The 16,516-nt window shown below is 42.7% G+C and overlaps 1 long non-coding RNA gene across 1 annotated transcript in view; it reads left to right on the top strand.

The window, feature by feature from the left end:
- LOC142007954 (uncharacterized) overlaps positions 1 to 16,516 on the top strand; it is a 117,028-nt gene that overhangs the window by 44,419 nt on the left and 56,093 nt on the right. The gene's annotated exons all lie outside the window — the stretch shown is intronic.

Genomic DNA, 16,516 nt, shown 5'->3' with positions numbered 1-16,516 from the left:
CCATTTATCCCATAGACGGACACCCAGTTCCACCCTCACTCTGAGGGAGCGGGACACAGACTCCACCCAGCCTAACTTCCGTAAATGACAAAAGGCCAGCAACATCAGCAATGCACTCAAGGGTAAAGCACAGGAATGAATGTGAGGTACAATTTTACCCAGTGCAGGGGAGTGGATTCCTGCCTAGATGACTGCCTGCCAGAGTGGAACTGAATGGACGGGCTCTGGATTGACACCTCCAAAACAGAGTCATTGACCAGAGAGAAGACTGTATATCAATCCAAAGATTGCTCCTTTTTGGCAATCAGGGAAAGGGAAGGATCCCTTCATATTTCTCCAAAATTTTGCAAGGTGCACTACAGGTATTTAAGTCTCTCTTTGTCCATCATCACTGTGGCTAGAATAGATTATATGGCCCCAGTAGAGGCAAGGGAAGGGTTGTGATATGTGATTGTGTAATCTAAGATTGCACCATAATTTATATGAACAAATGGGGGGAAATAAAGTTGCCTGGAGAAAATGAAAAGTGTTCAGGAATAAGCTACAAGAATATTACCAAGTCTGGAAAAATCTGTCCTACAGTAAGGGAGTTCAACCAATTTAGTTTATCCAAGAGATGGTTAAGAGATTATTTGATCACCATCTATAAGCATCTGCATGGGAAAAAGATTTCTAATAGTGCTGGGCTCTTCATTTTAGCAGAAAAATGCATAATGAGATCGAAAGGCTAGAAGCTGAAGCTAGTCAAAGCCAGTGTTGGAATGAGGTATCAATGTTGAACAGTGAAGGCTATTAACCATTGAAACTAGGGATGTGATGGCATCTTCCGCAGCTCAAGCCTTTAAATCAAGACACATTGTTTTTCTAAAAATATGCTTTTGCTCCTTCCAAAGCAAGATGCTTGATGCGGGAGCTACTGGGTAAAAGAGTATGGTCAGTGTCATGCAGGGTCATAACAGTCCCATCTGACCTTCAACTCTTAACTCTGGGATTTCCTGACTTTTGAGTGCTTGACATTGCAGCCTTAGTTTTCGGTAAGAAATTACGTAGGTTTTGTAAAATGAAACCCAATGCCCCTCTTCCTCCTACACTCCAAAATTCTATCTTGTGGTACGATAATAACCCTGTTATGTCACCAGCAATGTGTGAACTCTGAACCCTCTGAGCTTATGTCTTCCACTTAAATTAAGTGAGTTTTGGCTGTTATCCTCAGTGTGTTCTAGCCACGAGAAGGGTCACAACTCAGTATGGACTTGCAGTGGCTTTGCACATCAGCAGTGCAATGTTAATTAGGATTCCTCGCTCTGGAAGGGGAAAATGGTTCAGTGGTTAGGAAGTTGATGACAAAACCATAGTCAGGCACTTAGGTTTAACCCATTCATCGTGAAAAGCAGTGCGGGAACAAGACTTGCCTCTGCCATATTAAAGACCTGCCAGAAGTAATCCTGTGCAATCTCTCAGTACTGTTATCTGGAAAACACAGGCAATGTTACTTCTCAAGTGGGCTTGGTTCTATTGACATATATGTCTTTGCATTCCTATAGAGCAGTAAGGAAACTCTGTGGTTTGTGAGTGCTTACATTGTGCTTCTGACCAAAAGATTAAAATGGTGTGGATGGAGGCAAGCATACATTTGTTTTGACTTCCCACTCCCACAAAATCCAGTGAGACCAGACCTTAATTTACCCCAAGCCATTAGCGTCATTGACAACAAGGTTATTTTGCATTCATATGCAGCAGAGCCATCCCACCATCTGTATCACCACGGTGTGGTATTTTTAGAAGCACTCAGATTGCAGCAGATGACAGGATGAAAGTCTGAGGGACAACAGAACTGATTTCTTCAAATAACCCTTCCAGTGACAAAAAAATAGAATTGCATTGATGTGGAATTCAATAAAGCCTCCTACTGTGACTCAATGGTTACTGCATGCAAAAGATACCCTACAGAAGAACAAACTTGTTATAAGGGAAAATTATGACTTGCCAATTTTGTATTTGCTCATACATTCTTTGAGGGGAGAGAAACAGCAATATCTCTAAAACACTTGCCTTCCAGAAATAAATGGACAAATTGTCAGCCCATTGCTCAGATTGATGGGGCTGCCCTAGCACACAGGGGAAGGAAACATCATCTCTGTACTTCACAGAGTGGCTGTGAAGCTGTCTCCAGAAGTTATTTTATCATCCTGGCAGAGGTAGACTTTCATATCTTGAGCAAGAGTCCATTGCATAGAAGTGGCAAGAGGAGATCCTGGTCCACTTCAGCATGAAAGCTCATCACAGAATAAATCATTCTGTTAGTCTTTAAAGTGCTACATTTCTGCTGCGTTGTTTTGTTGGAGTGCAGACTAACATGGCTACCTTTCTGTTACTATGGCCTTCTGCCATTGAGTTGTGTTCTGTGCAGTTGTTGGGTTCACAGTTCTCTGAAATACAGCCTTGTCCTTGGAGAAGGAGAACTACACCAGTCCTGTTGCTTAGAGCTTACCACAGCCACAGGTGGGATTATATTTGTCCCTAAATTAATTAAAAGGACACTTACAGGGCCAAAGAAGTTGTCTCTCTATATCAATAACATTTTCTACAAAAGGGGCTACTATGTATTTCCACCCTAGAGTCAGTGCCTTCCGTATTGTAATGGTGGGTATATTCCCATTGTTTAGATTTAGGGATACAAGTACCTTTCCACAGTTGCCTCTCAAAGACATTTAGAGGTCAAAAAACTGTCTCTTAAAAATCTTAATCCAATTTTGTAGGATGTTGTGGGGTCAAGTTAGGTATACAAGGGCCTCATGGGATACATCACCATTGTATAGAAGAGGCAAAGAAGTCAGTCAGATACAGCAAGTTAAAAAAAGCTAGTTTGATATTTGGCAGAGAGTTTACACAACAAAGCTTTATTCTTTTTCTGTTCTGTGGTAGAGTTCTCTAAGATACAAAACAGTAATAGAGGTTTGAACAATAAGGCTGGACAACTGATTTGCAATACAATAAAGGGTGAGAACCTGCCCCTGAGGTTGACCCCTTTAAGCCATTTAAAAGGGATTGATCAATATAAAGGGACCCTAAAAGCTGCAAACTCACTCAGGTGAGTGTTTCTGCGGCATAGATACTAAAGAAATTATCCTAACCCTGCCTCCAGAGAACTTCCCAATAACTCTCAATGTAAGGAACAGATCTGGGATGGGAAAGGATTAAAATATGTGTTATTTCTATATTTAAATATTTGCAAGGTGCTCAGGTATCACAAAAATGGAGCCACATAAAATAGATTATTTGTTATTACAATACGGAGCTGGCATAACTTGGCACTTAACTACATTACAGGTCTATATAGTGGGCTGACACCCTCCTAATAGCTTAAATATGACTTTACTGTGCAAAATTATAGCCTCAAGGAGAGCTTGGTTATGAATATCTATTTGTGATTGCAAACTGCCTTGCCTAAATTTAGCATTGAACCTGACCCTATCACACACCACATGGAGGCCAACTTGTCTTAATGAAAAAATGTGTTCAGGAATAAATTGGAACATGTAGTTGATGCACCAATTTGCTTTGTGACCTCTGAAATTTGCAATCTGCTATTGTCTGTTGATTGTTACAGATTCAACACATATTCATGATCACTAAACACACACCTCGAGTTCTCCAAATCACTAGGCACATTTTTTTCTGTAATCTCTGTGGTTTTGCGGCTCAGAGCCGATCCTAGGGGTGGGTGAGCTGGGTGATCACCTCGGGCTGTCGATTTCAAGGGGCCGCCAAAATGGACCATCCCATGTGGAGCTGGAGCCAGTGGGCGCTTGCCTCACTAGGATGGAGGAGGGGCAGGGCCACAGCTGAGCAACATGTTGGCTTAGGAGTGCTGAAGGCAGTGAGTGGTGTAGCAGGACCTGGTGGGAGGGCGCAGCACCCAGGAGGGTGTACCCGTCGCTCATATCCTGCCTGGAGCCACCAGTTAGTTAGGACTGGCCATGTTCAGACTGTGGGTTGGGACTCCAAAGTGGGTTGTGTCCCTGTTTTCATGGGGTTGTTTGGATGACTTAGACTTGCTGGAGTCTTCAAACCTGGGCAAGAGGGTTCTGGTTACAGACACCTATCTGGAGCAAAAGCCCTTGAGCTTCAGCTTTGGAACCTTTGTCTGTGGTGGTGGAGCTTAGGCAGGCTCAGGCTTCGATTTCCTCTCTTCAGGTCCTGTAGTAATTTTTGTTGTCAGAAGGGGGTAGCAGTGTAACGAAGTACAAAAACACTGAAATGTTGATATACAAAATAAGTAGAATTAATCAAATTAGTCCTACAAATTTTAGCTCAAATAGTTAAGCCCTCCTGATGTAGCATGAAGCTGCTCAGAATGCATGTAGCAATTTGGACTCCTTGTGCCCATAGCATGCTTCTGGATGTATTTTTCTACAGTCAGCAAAGGTCTCATGCTCCAAATACTTGTAACCCCAGAGGCTCTGAGACCACTGACAAGTGAGTGTGAAGTCTCTACTCTATAGCCTTCTCTGACAGCCAGTTGGCTTTTAGCTCATGTGATAGAGCACATGGTTTTAGCCCCTAAGATCACAGGTGCATTTTCTTCTGCTCACACCCCAGGTCTGTCGGCCTTACAAGTGGGGGTTTGTCTGGGATGAACTGCTAGATCATCTGAGAAGCTTGGGATGTGCTTCCTCAGCAGTGGGAAATATGGAATCCCTGAGGCACTGAGACCACTGACGAGGGAAAGTGAAGTCTCTGCTGTACAGCCTTGGATAGGAGCCAGTTGGCTTTTAGGTCCTGCAGTAGAGCCCATGGCTTTAGCCCCTAAGGTCTCAGGTTCAGTTTCTCCTGACCACTGTTGGCTATACACACTGGTACTGACATAAAGCATGAGTAACTTCACTGATTCTAGGGGACTAGATCTCCAGCTGTCCCATGGGGATGTTCTGATAGCTAAGATTACCCTCTGCGGCCCTTCCCACCCATGACATGAACTCACCATATCTTCTATATCCAGATGAAGCAGTTGTATTTCAGCTGTGGAATCCCCAGCCGCCGCCTTAGTGCAGTTTTAAGTCTTTTTTTGTATTCCCAGAGAGGCGAAGGTTTCAGCCCAGTGTTTCAAGCAAAACTTGAAAATGACATCACAATGAACATACACACACCCGTGCCTATATATAGTTATACTTTCAAAATATTCTCACTACATACAGATCATCAGAGTGACAGTTCCAAGTACTGTGTTGGATTTTCTGATCATTTGCCATTCGTGCATATGATTGTTCCTTATAGGTACAAAGGGAGAAGGGTACTGTTTTTTTCCCATCCTCTACCCTCTAAGGGCTGACAGCTTTGCCTTAAGTTTAATTCATAGAGAAAAAGGAAGAGTTTTCCAAGCTGAATATATCTTACAGACTCAGGGCTCAAATCTACCTTACACCTGTGTTAATTGGGAATAAGTGCATCAAAAAGAATGGGAGGTTTTGCATCTCTGAAAATAATACTGCTTATTTAGGTACTTGTTATTCTTTAGTTGTGTCACCACTCTTTCTACTTCCTCCTTCAAAATATTGGTCTTACTCTCAATGCTTGGAGGAGATTAGGAATTAGGGCACAGAGAAAGACCTAGATAGGAGAGTCGAAGGGCTAGCCACGGTGATAGAAAATGCAATTGAGCAGACTGTTCTGGAAGAAGAGAAGATCAATAAGAAGTGGATTACACAGGAGAAACTGAAGTTGGCCCAAGAGTAGAGAATATTGAAAATCAGAAGAGACATTTCCAAGAGGGCAGAACCACAATACAGGGTGAAAAGTAACAAGGTGACGAAAGTAGCCAGAAAGGATAAGGGGAAATGTTTAGAGGAGCAGTGTGAAGATATAGGCCATGTCTACACTAGCCCCAAACTTTGAAATGGCTATGCAAATGGCCATTTCGAAGTTTACTAAAGAAGCGCTGAAATACATATTCAGCGCCTCATTAGCATGCGGGTGGCCGTGGCACTTCGAAATTGACGCAGCTCACCGCCGCACGGCTCATCCAGATGGGGCTCCTTTTCGAAAGGACCCTGGCTACTTCGAAGTCCCCTTATTCCCATTTGCTCATAGGAATAAGGGGACTTCGAAGTAGCTGGGGTCCTTTCGAAAAGGAGCCCCGTCTGGAAGAGCCATGCGGTGGCGAGCCGCGTCAATTTCGAAGTGCCGTGGCCGTCCGCATGCTAGTGAGGCGCTGAATATGTATTTCAGTGGAACATATAATTTCCGTCTCCAAAGACAAATCCTGTTCTTTATCATTATTCCGGAAGATCAGCCGGGTAAGCCGATGTTGGGTCTCATTACAAAGTCGGGCTATATCTTTGAGATTAAAAATCATAAATCAATCTTCCTGAGACAATCCTTTGATACCTTGGATCATTGTTAAATCTCTAACCCGCTGCTGTTAAATAGTGATTTTATCCATTAGGAGTACTGAATAGAAAGAAGACACTTTGGAATACTGACAATAACTGAATTCCCCCAACTGCCAATTAGACAAATTCAATACCACAGGGATGTTTCAGTGCTTCATTAGTAAACTTTGAAATGGCCATTTGCATGGGTATTTCGAAGTTTTTGGCTAGTGTAGACATAGCCATAGAAAGATATTACAGTGAGTGTAAGACCAGGGATATTCAGCTCTGGCATGTCAATTTGGAACTGCGTAGACCTTTGGAAAATTCATAAACACCTAAATCATGTTCTTCAAGAGGAGGCCAACAACGTCCTAAGCCCTATGATCCAGAGATAGTGCCTAATGTCCCAAGGGGGTCTATACTACGTTTATGTCAGGATATAGGGGACTTTATCGGTGGATCAGTAGGACTGGTCATTGTTAAATCATTGTTAAACTCAGTCCATGGTCGCACCTCCCCCGACCACAGTCACCTGGGATGGTGGAATGAATCAATCGGACCATTAAGCTAATGTTGAGGAAACTGGTTAATGCAAATGGATGTAACTGGGATACGCTCAAGCCTCTAATCCTCAGGGCACTTCGAGCTACTCCAGCTGCATCCACTGGGAAAACGCCCTTTGAGGTAATGATTGGGCAGAGGATACGTTTACCCGAACATTTGATCTGGCATACCAGTGGCACTCAACTAGAAGGGATCAAAATGGATGCGTACCTGTAAAATCTGCAAGAACATTTAAATCAAGTCCACTTGCAGGTAGCTGCCAAATTGGGGAAATCAAAACGGAAGGCTAAAGCCTATTTTGACAAAAACCAGAGAGAGAACACTTGGGAGGTTGGAGATCTAGTTATGCTGTTATCTTATAAAGTCCCAGAACACAGGCTATGTAATCGATGGATCAGGCCCTTCCGAATCATCGACAAACTCAGTCCAGCAGTGTATAAAATCAGAGTGGCTGAGAGTAAGCGTGCCAAAGATAAGATCTATCACGCTAACCAGCTAAAGCTGTATCGATCACCCAGGTCTTCAGAAAAGAAGCAGACGGAGTGACCTCTTGGTGAGCCCCCCGAGGCAGGAACCCCTGCTGAACTAGAACCTATTCAGAAGTTACCCGAAGAGTAACCATGGACTGAGTTGTGAGACTGATGATCTATTATTCCATCATATTCATCCGGAGACTGGACCTGTATACATCTGTGGACCCCCAGATTGAACCTAACCTGGAGGACTTTACCATCCAGAATTTGAATAGACGTTCCAGTTCTCAACCCTTGAACCCGGGATATTATCTCCTGTCTAAAAAGACTGAGAAAATTGTTTTTGTTAATGCGGGCAAAAAGGTTGTATTACAAATGTCTGGAAACAGTACTTCACACCAGGTACAGCAGATGCTATCTGACTCAAAGTGTAAGGTAACCCTATCTTTTGTTTGGGGTTGGTTAGCAGAATCTAAGCGAAAACCCATAACCATGAAAACATTGTTATGCGGAAACCTAACCCAAATCAAGGGGAATTGGTAACTGTGGTAAAAAGACAGGTACAATTCTCTGTTTGGACAAACCAAACCTCTTTAAACATTGATGACATACCCAACTTTATGAGTGGCACATATCATGCTGGGATATGTATTGCCCCTTTAAATTGCATTTGGCTAACCCATATTGTAGTAAGTGTCCAACCCAGGGGAAATACCCTTCCGACTTTAAGCAAGGAGGACCCAGAAATTGCCAAAGCTGGTCCTCACCCAGGATTTATAAATCAGCTGATCAGGAATGTTACTGGTATTAGGGGTGGAAAAAGTTACTTTTAAATACCAACTAAAAGGGATAACCTCATTGCCAACCAGTGGCTGGGTAAGAGTTAAACCACTAAAGAAAGATGCCCAGAGAGCAGGGTGCAATTGCTTTGTGTCAGCCGACTCAAGTCCTTTAATCCATGGGATTTCCTATGGAAGCTGGCAAGGGAAAGCACACTGCGAGAATACCATAGATGGGGGAAGTCTGACTTTACGTCACTTAGAATTTGAAGAAGAAGGGGTATATGAAGTGTGTATTATAGCCACCTTTCATACAGGGAAAGAGGTTAAAAGAACATGCAATCAACATTTATCATAGATTAAAGGTGCACGATCCCCTCATAGATTATGATTATAGTGACTTTGAAAATGAAAACTCAGAATGCCCTGTAAGTAGACCTAGCCCAGCAAGTGGTCTCACAACTATGCCTATCTTTGGTGTTCTGTTTAATCAAGTTTGATTCATGCACATCCCTGTGGTATTGAATTTGTCTAATTGGCAATTGGGGGAATTCAGTTATTGTCAGTATTCCAAAATGTCTTCTTTCTATTCAGTACTCCTAACAGATAAAATCACTATTTATCAGCAGCGGGTTAGAGATTTAACAATGACCAGTCCTACTGATCCACCGATAAAGTCCCCTATATCCTGACGTAAACGTAGTATAGACCCCCTTGGGACATTAGGCACTATCTGTGGATTATTCAGCTCTGGCACGTCAATTTGGAACTGTGTAGACCTTTGGAAAATTCGTAAACACCTAAATCATGTCCTTCAAGAGGAGGCCAACAATGTCCTAAGCCCTATGATCCAGGGTATCAAGGGATTGTCCCAGGAAGATTGATGTATGATTTTTAATCTCAAAGATATAGCCCGACTTTTTAATGAGACCCAACATCGGCTTAACCAGCTGATCTTCCGGAATAATGATAAAGAACAGGATTTGTCTTTGGGGAAGGAAATTATATGTTCCACTTATGGGGAATATGTAATTAACACTATTACTGAGACATTGGATGCCCTAATGCAAGGAAAAGTTCCAAATTTAGTTAAGGATGAACAATTGTTAAATTGGTATTGTCCACAGTGTTTTCAAAAACGAGGAAAAAAGCAAGCTATTTGCCTGGACATTTGTCTTCGGACCTCATTTGTTATTATGAGACAGATTGGTTCTGTGACCCCACACCCCAATCGGGACATTTGTTCCATCCAAAAATCCTGTGTTGTGACCCAATCTTTATATGTATCATTCACAGTCTCGCTGCCTGTGTTTGACCCTATAAGAGATGTTTATGATCGATTGGCAGCAGTCCAGTCATTAGGTCACCTTGAAGATGACATCTACAAGGAGTGTGTGAACATGCCCCCGCTGGTCGTATATGACCCAGACACTCAAACGTGGAAGGTGCCTCCGACGGCTTGTTGTTCCGAAAAGGGACCTCAGTTCATCTGCAGGTGTAATGTGTTTGAAGCAGATACTCTCCTCTGTGGTCTACAGGGAGAATCACATAACCAGGCAGTTGAATGCACGGTTCAACTTACCTGGTGAAAAACACTGAAGGAGAGGGTGACCTATGCTGGAAATGGAACCTTTTGCGTGGTCACAAACAGAAAGTTTTTCCAATATGGCTTTATGGAGTGTCCGGTCACAAATCCAAATTTTTATTTCGACCCAAAACATGTTGCCTCAATTGGTGCCCAGGGAATCTTTCCCGTCCCTCTCTTTGGAAACACCATGACTATTACATCTAATCCTTTATATCAGGATGTGGTGGTGCAAAACACACCAACCTTCTAAGTTCATATTCCCCCACTAAATTTGGAAATGAAACAACTATTAAGCCGTAAGGATACTCAATTAATCCAGATTATTAATTATATGAATAAAGCCCAATGGGCAGTCATACAATTATTTGAAGAAGACAGCCCCAAGTTAGGATTTTTTGAAAACACCTTTAATTTTTGAATTGGTGTCATAATTCAGGGAATAGCCATTGGGATTGTTATAATTCTTGTAGTTTATTTAAAGGCAAAAAGTTCTCTTTTAGAAAACCAATTCTCACAGCGGTTAGAACCAACCAACTATATGAATCTGAATCCAGCTTCTCGATGGGACGTCCCCTATAGAAATATTCATTCCATCCATCCACTTAACATGCCTCTTCTAAGAATCAGAGAATGAAGGAGTACTTTTTAGATTAACCACCCCGTCAAGGGGGGGACTGTTGCCTGTGCTTAGCTTATAGTGTTAGAATTAGGGTAGATATAAGGAAGCCATGATAGTTTGGCTAATTGAGGCCTAGAAGAATCTATGCTTACTTTCTTTCCTGTCAGCAGAAACGCAAGGGGCCTGCCTAGTAAGTAGGGCATGAGGGGGGAAAGCTTGGGCAAATTATCTTTTTATAAGTAGGTTTAAGGTCAGGTCCGTAATGGTGCATCATTTCAGTCTGGGCCATCTAAAAACACCTCTCAAATAGCAAAATACGCCCAAACCTTCTGTCACTTATGGGAAAGAATAACAGGTCATCCGATATATTCAGGTAAAAGGGCTAAGATGGGAATTTCCATTTTAAACTCTGTTTCAAGAAAAACAGGATGAATAGAAAAGGTCATCATACATATGGGGGTCTCCGCAGGTATTCAAGATTCGATTATGTCAGACCCTAAATTGGTCAGCACAAGGGGAAAAGCATATAAAACAATCCTTTGGGAGAACAGAAGGGCGCGTAATGATCGCCCAACGCGATGCGTGTGAAGCTGTGCCAGATGGATCTGCACCAACGGGGTGCCTATCACCCCAACTCTCTCTCTCTCTGTCTTTCTCTCTCTTCTTGTTATAGTCTACTCTTGTTGTTTCTTAGAACTCTTAGCTAACTTCTTCCTTTTCTGAACCACTGCAATAACTCCCTTTTGACAGGTGGAAGCAAGCTGGTCTCTGCTTCTAAAGAGTTCAAAAGAAGTCAGTGAGTATTGCATCCTGTTTGCTAGACATAAAATAAAACCACAAGATTAATCGGTAAAACAATAGGTATTGCTTAGTAATATTGTTAAGTAAGATCTTTGATTGTAATCTAAGTACTAACCGCGATATATTTTTTGTAGTGTCTTGGCTAACTGCTGCATATGTATTATTGTACTATTAAATAAAGCATAGGTATTGTTAAGATCATTGTCTGTGTTGTGACTGGGAATCCCAAAAGCTCACCTCTGGCTTTGGCCTGAGGCTTTGCCTCAGACCTCACCGTTAACTCGGGGGAGGTGTGAACCTATAATCTTCAACTTTAAGTCAGGTTGGCGAACCTTCCCAAATTTATATACCTACATATCTTGCTACCTTTCGCCCAGGTCAACAAAACGCAGCACTTTCGAAGTGCTGCAGCTGGCAGCATACTAGTGAGGTGCTGAATATTCATTTCAGTGCCTCATTAGTATTCTCTGATTTGGCCATTAGCATGGCAATTTCAAAGCTTTCCCCTAGTGTAGACGCAGCCTGAAACTCTCAGGTCTAACTGTGCTTTGTACAGATCGGTGCAATATCTCATCCATTGCTGCACAACCTTCTCCTTGTTCATGAGCACCTCATCATTCTTGTCTTTGATCGCCATCTGTTTTGGCTGCCACTTCCTATTAATATTCCTAATCATTTTATACACCTCCCTGGTCTTACACTCACTGTAATATCTCTCTGTATCTTCACACTGCTCCTCTAAACATTTCCCCTTATGCTTTCTGGCCACTTTTGTCACCTCGTTACTTTTCACCCTGTATTGAGGTTCTGCCCTCTTGGAAATATCTCTTCTGATTTTCAGTGTTCTCTACTCTTGGGCCAACTTCAGTTTCTCCTGTGTAATCCACTTCTTATTGAACTTCTCTTCTTCCAGAACAGTCTGCTCAATTGCCTTTGCTATCACCGTGGCTATCCCTTTGACTATCCTATCTAGGTCTTTCTCTGTGCCCTCATTCCTAATCTTCTCTTTGAGTGTTGTTCTGTATACATTCCCTATTTCCTCCTCACCTAGTCTTGCCACGTCTCTTCTTTTCTTAAACTCTGTCTTTTACTTTCTCTTGAGTTTCATCTTGAGGTTTGCAATCACTAGACTGTGGTCTCAGTATATATCCACTCCTTGGAAATTTCAGCACTGCTGTACTGATGTTACCGGTATTCTTCTTATCGAAATCATACCTATTATGTTCTTGGACTTCCTGTCATTTGATCTTCATGTCCACTTCCTACAGTTTTTTTTGGAATCTTGTGTTGCAGATCACCATCTCATGCTCCATAGCAGACTCTAGTAGTTTCTTGCCTCATTCATTTCTTTCTTTGTATCCAAGCCTTCCCATGACTCCCTCCCTAACTTTGTTATCTGTTCTGATCTTCATGTTCCAACCTCCTCCGATGATCAATACATCTCTCTTTGATATCTCCTCCAGCGTTTTTGTCAAGTCTTTATAGAACACCTGAGAAAGTATGCTTCAGGAAATACACCGACCATATAATTGTAAGCAGTTCCCACTAGTGGCAGGATGGCCTAGTGGCTAAGGCCCTGCAGGGCTTAGGGGCTCAAGGTGTTGGCCTTCAGCCCACTCCCCAGAGGCTGTAGTGTTACTTTGGGGTATGGCCCCAAGAGTCTAGTATCCCCTCCTTAGGGGGAAGGTTCTCTGGGATTCTCCCCCTTTTAGCCTGGGGGAGGATTTGAAGACTGTGTCCTCTGGCAGCCGACCCTGCGGCAGCTCTGGCTCAGGCTCTGCTAGTGTTAGGGCCAGCTCCTGCCTCTTGGCTGGTCAGCCCCGAATTGGGGTAACTTCTCTCCTTTTACCCTGTCTCCAGGCCTGACACTGGTGGCAGGTGAAATGGGGTGGGGCTAATTGGGCAAAGAGGCTCTGTTTACCCCTGCACTGCAAGGCCTTCCTCTCACTCCCTTACAGTAATATATAGCATGCAAAGAAGGGAAGGCACCTAAGGGATGGACAAGCTCTGTGCTAGCGACAATACACAAGAAAGAAAACACATTGGAGTGCAAGAACTACAGAACAATTGCCCTAACAAGTCATCTAGGCAAGGTGCTGATGATGATATGAACAGAGAAACTGAGATTACAGATGGAAGAACATCTAGCAGATAAACAAGCAATATTCAGGAAAGCTAGAAGTACCATACAGCCGATATTGGCACTAAGATTGATAGCAAAGAAAACTCAACGAAAGAACAAGAATATCTACAATTGCTTCTTCAGTTTTCAGAAGGCATGTGACAGTATAGATCAGAAGGTGACTTGGGCGGTGTTGGAGTTGTATGGAGTGGACAGCAGACTGATACAGTGGTTGAAGGATATCAACAGCAATGCAAAGTGTAACAGGGTCAGGCCAGCAGACCCCAGGTGGAAGGCAGTCCAGAACCCAGCCTGGCTAGGGGAAGGACAGAGAGTTAATAAAGCTCCCCAGTGGAGGCAACAGGGTGTGGTCCAGGCAATCAGTTGACAAGGACCAGTTGAGCTAACTGCCAGGAGGTATAAAAGCAGCTGAAGCAAACAGAGCTGGGGAGGAGAATGAGAAAGGAGGAGTGTGAAAGACATTGCAAGGGAGATAAGAAGTAGTAAGAGCGGATCAGGAGGAGGAGGAGAGTGCCTATTACAGAGCCGGGGAGGGGGAAGTTGTGGGCTCCCCTCCCCCAGCCATTCCAACAGCTCTGATAGTAAGAGAAGCGGGTGGGAGACCAGCCCTGACCCAAAGAACAGGTGCAGCCACTGCCCAGTCCCTCCAGCTCAAGGGGCAGAGGCAAGGGGCCTAAACCAAGGCAAACGGGGCACCTTGCCACAGAAGGCAGTGGTGAGAACGTGCAGAGAGTTGGGAAGTTGGTTTACAGAAGGAGTAGAGGTATGAGACAAGGAGATCTGATATTGCCAAGTATCTTCATCACGCATCTGGAGAAAGTGATGGACAAGATCAAGGAAGAAATAGAAGGGATATCTGTGCATGGGATAAGAATTAACAATTTGAGGTTTGCAGATGATGTAGTTATCATTGAGGAAGATGAGGAGAAGCTAGCAAGAATGGTGCAGGTGCTAAACGAGGAAGGGAAGCGGTAAGGACTGACTATGAACATCAATAAAAAATGGTCTTTGGAGATAAGACCATAGGAGGGAAGATCAGTGTAGATGGGATTGAACTACAGAAAGTAGAGAAGTTCACATATCTGGAAAACAACATAACATATGATCTAGACTGTAAGAAGGAAATAGCAACTAGGATAGCGAAAGCAAGAGCAAGTTTCAAGGCAATGGATAAGATCTGGAAAAGCAAAGCGATTAGCTTAGGAAAAAAGCTGAGCATCTTGAAAAGATATGTATTCAAAGGCATGTTGTACAGATGTGAGATGTGTGATAATGAAAGAATTGAAGAGAACAATGTTGGCAGTCAAGAGGAGTTGTTATAGAAAGATCCTGAGAATAGCACGGAGGCAGAAGGTCACCAAGGAGGAATTATACAGGAAGATACAACCAAAAGAGAACCTACTGCAGAAGGTTATACAACAGAAGTTACAGCTATTTGGGCATATCTGCAGAAGGAACAAAGAACAAAAAATCAAAACACTGGTATTCTATATAACGGATAATTTGAATAGGAGAGGCAGAGGCAGATGGTATAGTAGATTGGTGCGGAGCTACTCGACAAAAACTAAGCCAGTCTGCACTGGACAAGGAAAGAGAAAAGAGATAATGAGAGAGGGTCATGGGATACAAATGGGAGCTGAGCCCATGTGTTGTTGGTCATGATGATGATTTAGGTACTTGAAAATGGAGTTTGATACCTGACTTATAGATGCCTACGTTTAAACATTTTGGCTGAGTCTCTACTATCAAGTTCTTTCAAAAGATTTTTCAAAAGAAGGGAGCTCTTTCGAAAAATCCAGTAGAGTGTCTTCACACAAAAAGTTTTCTTCAAAAAAATGGAAAGAATGCAGCGCTCTTTTTGAATTCGCTCTTCCTTTCCTGTTTCAGGAAGAGCGCCCCCTTTTGGAAGCTTCTTTCAAAAGAAAACGTGTGGATGCTCCACAGGCCCCTTTTTTTCAAATAGCAGACCTCATGGCGCCTGCTTTTTCGATACCTGGTCCATTCTTTTGAAAGAGTGGGGGCCGTGTGGACTATCTCTTTTGAAAGAGCAGATCACTCTTGTGTGTGGATGCATTCTTTTGAAAGAAATTCTTTTGGAAGACTTCTTTCAGAAGAGCTTCTTTCAAAAGATCTCTGTAGTGTAAACATAGCCTTTGGCTTTATTTGAAAGACATCCATGTATAACTCATATTACAATCCTTGGCCCCCTTGTCTACAAGCTACAGACTTAGCCACAAAGTGGAAAGAGCAATTTAATTGCTTGGGTTTTTTTGGCCTAGATCCTCTATAAACACCTCCCCACTCTTACACGTACCCCTCCTCTGCAAGTGCCTGCACCCTGGAAAATAGCAGAACTGTACAGTTCCATTGTACGGTTGGGACCCAGGCTTTGGATATCTGACAACCTCTATGTCTCCCACTACCTTTCCTGTACAAAACATGAGGAAATGAGTGCTTTCTGGGGTTCAAGGGGCCTCAGATCTTCCACCATCACTATCCACCACCAGGCTAGGAGGTATGGTTTGGGTGTGTAAATGATTTATTCACATAGCTGTTAGTACTAAAAATGGGGTACATCGTTGAAGGTTAGTGGAACCAGGATTAGGACCTGATTGAAAATTTGGCTCAAAGTTTATAGCAGTCATTTCAAAGCCAGTAACAGGACATTCTCACAGAACCATTGCCAGATAGCTTCTCCTTAGATAATTAATTAATTTATTAATTACTTAACAGTGTAATTTCTGATTAAAACTTTTATATTACAGTGCAGCTAATTCTCATGACTCTCGGGAGTCTCACAACTTTTGGTGCTTTCCTTAAAGCCTAATCTTCTGGAATGGTGACTGTACAAGAATCTCAGTTTTCATTTGATAGATGAAGAAAGGTTCTAGCCCTCTTCAGTGCAGAGAAAAGTTTGAAAAGATTAATGGTAATGGTTGAAACACCAGAAGGCAAATAAAAAGAACCCAACAGTTATTTAAAAAAGAAATCTCATGATTTCAAACCAATCTCATGTTATCTTGAGGCCTGACACATGATTTGTGGATACCTGGAGTTGACAGTACTGGTGTTATGAATTACATCTGAATTCCAAAATAGTAATGTAATTTCTCAGCCATTGTATTCTGCAGCCCATATTTTGTACCTAGTGTTATTAGACTGCAAGTAAAAATAG

Source organism: Carettochelys insculpta, chromosome 2 (genome assembly GCF_033958435.1).
Source record: "Carettochelys insculpta isolate YL-2023 chromosome 2, ASM3395843v1, whole genome shotgun sequence".
NCBI classification, from domain to species: domain Eukaryota; kingdom Metazoa; phylum Chordata; order Testudines; family Carettochelyidae; genus Carettochelys; species Carettochelys insculpta.
The sequence above is the reverse complement of the archived record's forward strand: the minus strand, read 5'-3'. Positions and strand labels throughout refer to the sequence as shown.